At 41.7% G+C, this 6,032-nt stretch overlaps 1 protein-coding gene across 6 annotated transcripts in view; it reads left to right on the forward strand.

The window, feature by feature from the left end:
• The window catches only part of MECOM (MDS1 and EVI1 complex locus), a 344,182-nt gene that overhangs the window by 238,459 nt on the left and 99,691 nt on the right, over window positions 1–6,032 (forward strand). The gene's annotated exons all lie outside the window — the stretch shown is intronic.

The raw sequence follows: 6,032 nt of genomic DNA on the forward strand, positions 1-6,032 counted from the left end.
TACAGGCTTTAAACGGGCCTCCTTGGACTCTCCTCTTGATTTCCATAAAAGTTAACTCCTGAGATTTATCTTGGAAATAGAATGACATGTCTAACAAAATAATTTACTTTCTGCTTGATAAATATATAGACAGTAAAATACTGCTAAGCTGGTCATTGAAATTAGGGGCAGGAAACGGGATTCCAGTCTTTTGACACTGCAGTGAAAGAGCTTCTGAATCCAAAGCGTGGGAAAAAGTTGCTTCAGCTCTTTATTACTCTGTTTCTGTAGGCAAGATGATTTTTAACAAACAGGTTTAATCACAAGAAACCAACATAGACCTACTTGAGCTAAATTAAAGCATGTTTTAAAAATTATATATATCCAGCACTTAAACTCAATTAATTGTCTCGACCGATATAATTCAGCGATACGCGCTTCTTTTAGCTTATATTTCAATATGAGTTTTATTGGCTTTTTATAGCCCTGCTCAATTCAAACCAGAACGTGCTGAGGCTTTCCCAGCCCTGGCTCCTCTGGGTCCAATTCTGCTTTTCTTCTTCAAGATCTGATTCTGCTCCCATTGTATTCAAGGACAAAACCTCCAGTAATGTCAGGAAACCAACAGCCTTTATTCCCACTGAGGCTGGTGGGAAGCAGAGCTGTGTAAGAATTACCAGGTTCTCCTGTTTTCTTAAACTAAACAATCCAGACTCCTTTGGTTCCCTCTCATAGACGGTCTGTCCAAGTAACCCTATTGTGAACCTGTCCCAGTCTGAATTTTATTCAACGTGGGTGACTCAATTGCGCGTAGTGTCCCTGAGATCCCAGCAATGCGTTGTGTAATAGAGTCAATAATCTCTTGGCTTAATTCATCTGAGATACACTTTGGCCCATATCAAGGTATGCCCCATTGATACCATGTAGTCATCCCTAACCACCACTCCACCAGCCTTTCTCAATCCTAAAGGGTGAAGGACGAGTTTCGGGTTTGTAACAGATAACTTGCTATTTGTATTATTAAATGTCAAACTATTGCTACCCTTTTTGTTTACACACCCCTACTTTCGGTGATAAAATCACTAATGAAAGCATTTAGCAAGCACAGTGGGAAGATTGCCCTATAGAAAAGTCCATTAATAATCTTCCTTCAGCCCATACCACTTGCCTTTTCCTTACAATAACTTCTTCTTTACATTCTGGAAGATAACTGAAAATCATGTAACAGCAGATCTGGAATAAATGCAAGTGTTGTATAGTCTTCAGCATTGGTTTGCAGAGCCTCTTCCTGAACAAACAAAAAAGCCTTGAGGTTTCCCTAAAGAGGCTAATGAAGCAGAGACTGCTTTGCTGGAAATGCACCACATATACTTTATTACTTTGCAAAGTGATTTTATTAAAGTCACACAAAAACTGTTCGCCTACAAGTGAGCACTTCTCTTTTTGTGCAGTGAGACCTTTTTTTCCATGTAGCATGCAAAATTTCACCTTAAATTTTGAAATCTTTTACTATAACTGAAGGAACACAAAGATTTGACCATCCTCTCTATCCACTGGCTTTCTCTGCATAGTCCTTCTTCCCATGAATCTAAAATAGTTCGTTTCCAAAATGTAAGATCACAGTGAATTCAAGTAAAGTGACAGCATGCACTGGTTCATTACATTATGTGTCAGAGTAAATCAGTGGTCCCCCAGCTCCTTTTTGTTAGAGAACTCCTCTGCGATAGCTTGGCAGATTGGCACTGCTTCTGTCTATCTCCCATGTCACCTTGCTTCCTACTCATGTACAATTACACTCTACATATGAGCTGCTTTTGCCACTTGCTCTGGTTTAGGTCCCTGAAATACCAAAGAGAAGCTGCTTTGTTTTCAGGGCACCAGCCACGGATGTATCCTTGAATCTCTTTTGCAGCTTGCTTCTGATCTTTGTCTTTCCCTCTACCGAGAAGAGGAAGAGGAGAAAACATGTAGTTTAGGGTTTGCTCTGGGTTAGCAGTGTTATGAGTTGTGCATACAACATCTGCATTTTTCGTCTGAGGATTGCCGAAAAGAATTGGGAGTGTGAGACAAAATAAATGACTAGACCATTAAAATATCTGCACGCTTTTAGGTTCCTTATGTATGAAGATGTATGTGTTTGAACTTTCTCTGCAGACAGTACCCTTATGTAAAACTACCACTGACTCTGAGATTTCGCCTTTGCTATGGCTTCGTACATGAAATTCATCTATTTTGCAAAAAGTTGTTAACTTCATTCAGCTGTAATCTTTGCCACTGTTTCTGCCATCCTACGTGCAAACCCTGCTATGGATTCGGTAAAGACAGACCTGTTCACAGCTGAGAACATTATCTTACCCAGCTGACTTACCATGAGTTTCCTTATCATACTCTGTCATGCTGCATTGAAGGCTGAACGTTGCTTTGCATTTGAAGCCTTTCGGATTAGCATTGACAAGGAAGGGGAAAAGGGCTCAGGAGAGGTTTGTTTGATTCCTCTCGTGGTGAGGATCCAATGCCTACGGCAATAGGTTTCTACTCGTTTTGGTGATTTTATTTGATAAGACCCTCACAGGACTTTAGAGGTCACAATTAATTTGCACGCATTTGTGGATGAGGATCTGCTGAGCTGTATTTCTCATCCATAGCAAAGTTGGAGGCTGTGGGATCCCACATCCCTTTCCACTGCCACAACACAACGCACCAGCGCTGATGTATGGTCGCGGCAGAGTACAATGAGCTTCACACTGATTAGATGCCGGTCCTGGCTGGAACAAAGGGACGTGTCCACGGGGTGAGGCGGGATGCCGGGGCTGGGCTCCTGCTCCCCGGCCCCTTGGGCTTCATTCAGCAGCAGCGTCTCGCGGCCGCTTTGTTTATTTGTTCCGCGATTACGTGTATGAGCTTCCAGAATTTATGAGATCAGAGGTCAAGTGAAAGGTCACAGTTCACAGGTCAAGTGAGAGGCTAAAATTTGTGAAACCAAGGAAATGACAGGACAGTGCCAAGTGAAAGGTCAAAAGTCAAGTGAAAGGTTCAGCGTGGATGAAAGTGAGCAGCCTGCACGCCGGCCGGACCACACACCCAAGTGGACCCGTACCAACGTCCTCAGCATCAAAATGCGGCTGAAATTTCATTTCCTGGCATAGACCCAGGACAGCAGATGGGTTGAGCAGGCATCGCTCAGATCAGGCTCCAGCGCTGGCTGAGGTGGTGCAGTCTGAGGTTAATTGAGGTTGATTCAATCTTGGGCTTGGATAGGTATTGAAAGTGATGAATTTTGAGCTTTTCTCACAAAATTTCCACCAGGACGGGAAGAGTCAGAGTCAGATCCTCTCCTCTTGCCAATAGTTCTAGTTTTATTTCTCTAGTATGAGTCAGTGTTTTTTTGTCCTCCCCACCTCTTCCGCTGTATTTGTATGCAAAATCAGTCTTGTATACATGTAAACAAGATCAATCAAGTTAACTGTTCCACATTTGAACACCGTTGCATCAGAGAACAATAATTTCCATTTGATTCTCCTTTCAGCGTGCTTTCCTAACAGCAGCTCGAGCCAGCAGGGCACATGCTCACTTCAGGCTCCTGGTTTGTCCCTTAGGGATCTGTAATTGTACGTGCAAAGCTTTCCTATCTGTTTTGGTTTTTTAAATAAAAACCAGAACAAAATTCAATGCTGGTCAAGACATCAGTTCAACTAAAATAGCTTCTTTTAGCCTTGCCGCTGTTTTGAGATTACTTTTGTCCTGTTTGAGTTTCAAAGAGTCGAGAAATTTGTAGTATCCTCATGAGCTGAGAGAAAGAAAAAATACAAGGAAAAATGATGTCACCCTTCCTTTCCTCCAGTCATCCCTTTCTTCAGAAAGACTGCAAACAAAACAATGAAGTCTGGTTTTTAATGCAGGACATTAACCAATTAGTGGAACAAAGGTAGTATTGGCACAACTCGTAATGGTGTAAAGGACCATTACAATAATTAGGCTCCATATTAAAAAAATGAGAGGCCTTCTTTCCCTTCCTAAACTGATTCCTTGCTCTCATGATAAGCCACGGTCCCCAGTGATGTGGCTCCTGGAATTTGTCTTCCAGTTGTCTTCTGTTGAGTTCAGGCTCTGAGAAGGGGACTCAGCTCCTGGTCAGAAAAAGAGAGGAAAACCAACTTTTAATTGGGACAGTAGGGGAACGCAAATCAGTGCTTTAGTTCCTAGAGTTGATAGTCCTCAAAATGCTTTATCTTGCCTACACCACTTGCATCCTTTCTAGATTAAACTTCAACCTTCCAGTGTTTGTCCAGCTTTCCAACCCCCCTCAGAAAAAGTGGGACGTGGAGTGAGACACTGTGTTCTTGATGAGAGAGATCGAGATCTTGATGCCAACCCATGTCTACTGTCAGGCTTCCTAGAAAACTGACATTTATGCTGATTGAGAGCAATCGCAGAAAGGGTTGGACTAGATGACCTTTAAAGGTCCCTTCCAACTCAAACCATTCTATGATTCTATGAAAAAGAAGTTAAAAATTGCAAAACGCCACCAACTGGTTTTTGATTTAAACCCAGCTCCACAGAAGGATTTAGATGCTGCAGCGCTGAGGTCTTCAACATCTAATCATTAAGCATCTGGCTTCAGCAATAGCTTTCCTGGAGCTATGTAGGAATAATCTACTCCTTTGAGCAAAGTGGCCCACCTCCTCCAGACCCTCCTAGGTGCCCCAAGTTGGGGTTTGCAAAGCCAACATGTTATACCCATCTACATTCACCATCAGGGACCACAATGACATGCATGACATCTTAAATCCCTCTCCTCTGCCTCCCAGTACAGAGGTATAGGATAAAATTGGTTTAAAACACTTTGATTACATTAGTTTCATGTTTCTTCCCTGGTGAACACGGTCATCTGCTGGCTGGTATTCTCCCACTCCAAATTACGTGGAGTGTTATTTATTCTTAAGAGTGGTTGTCTTGTTAGGAATTACAGTGAATCATATCACTCTTCTCATTTGCTGCACGTTTGTTATTTGCCTTGCATGGTTCCTAGCAGTGTGGGGACAGTTAGTTGAATGGCATGTTAATACCATCTATTATTTGAGCCTAACTAGGGGTATAAAATTCCTAGTCAAAATTCTGTCACCTTCTCTGAGCACTGGTAAATGAGTATCTCCTTACAACTGTTTTCTTTCTAGCAGAAAAGTGTAACTGAAATACACTTGAAAAAAACTCGAATACAGAAAAGTGTACACGTAGAGTGTTCAGTGTTCTCTGGGAATGGGATTGACAAAGAAACCTCTGAAGTCATCTAAGGCCAAATTCTTTCCACAGAAATCTGTATGTATGGGACCCGCTGAACTTGCACATGTATATCTGAGGGCAGATTTTGACCCTAGGTAAGCAAACAGCTACGACCAAAGAGTTGTTTACTTTTCTAAGTTTTTGCCTTTCCTGGGTATTAATATTACTCTCATAAATTTTGTTGAGCTACACTTTCAAAAGTTAAGACTCAGGCCCCAGAGGATGAATACAGCAGCCCAATTACACACAACCAGAGTCAGGCTCTAAAAGACAGGAGTTTTTGAAAGACATGAACAATATTTAGAGAGCTGGTTAATATTAATTCCTCTGGGAACTATAAGTCTGGCCATTAATAGGCTCAGAGTGATAAAAATGGCAATATGGTGTGCACGTATAGATGATATTGTCAAAAAGAAGGCAATTAGTAGCACAGAAAGCACACGCACATATGGCGAGCAGGTTGAAATGAGAAATACTGCCAGCACAATATGATAACCAAGTTAATGGCAAAAGAAGAATGAAACAGTAGCACAATTGTTCCTCACCTAAACAGAGCTAAGATTTCTCATCCAAAGAGATTTTGTTTCTCATTCTCTCTGGCTATTGCTAAGGTCCTCAGTCAAGATGTCAGACAAATGCTTCTTGTCTACCTTCCTACATGTATTTGACTGACACTAGAGAATGTGATTATTTGCTGGAGGATCTCTCAGAAATTGGGGTTGAAAGCCATGATCTAAGTCAGTAGAAATACTGGCAATGACATCCCAATCTGA

The sequence above is a fragment of the Haliaeetus albicilla genome, chromosome 9 (genome assembly GCF_947461875.1).
Source record: "Haliaeetus albicilla chromosome 9, bHalAlb1.1, whole genome shotgun sequence".
NCBI lineage: Eukaryota > Metazoa > Chordata > Aves > Accipitriformes > Accipitridae > Haliaeetus > Haliaeetus albicilla.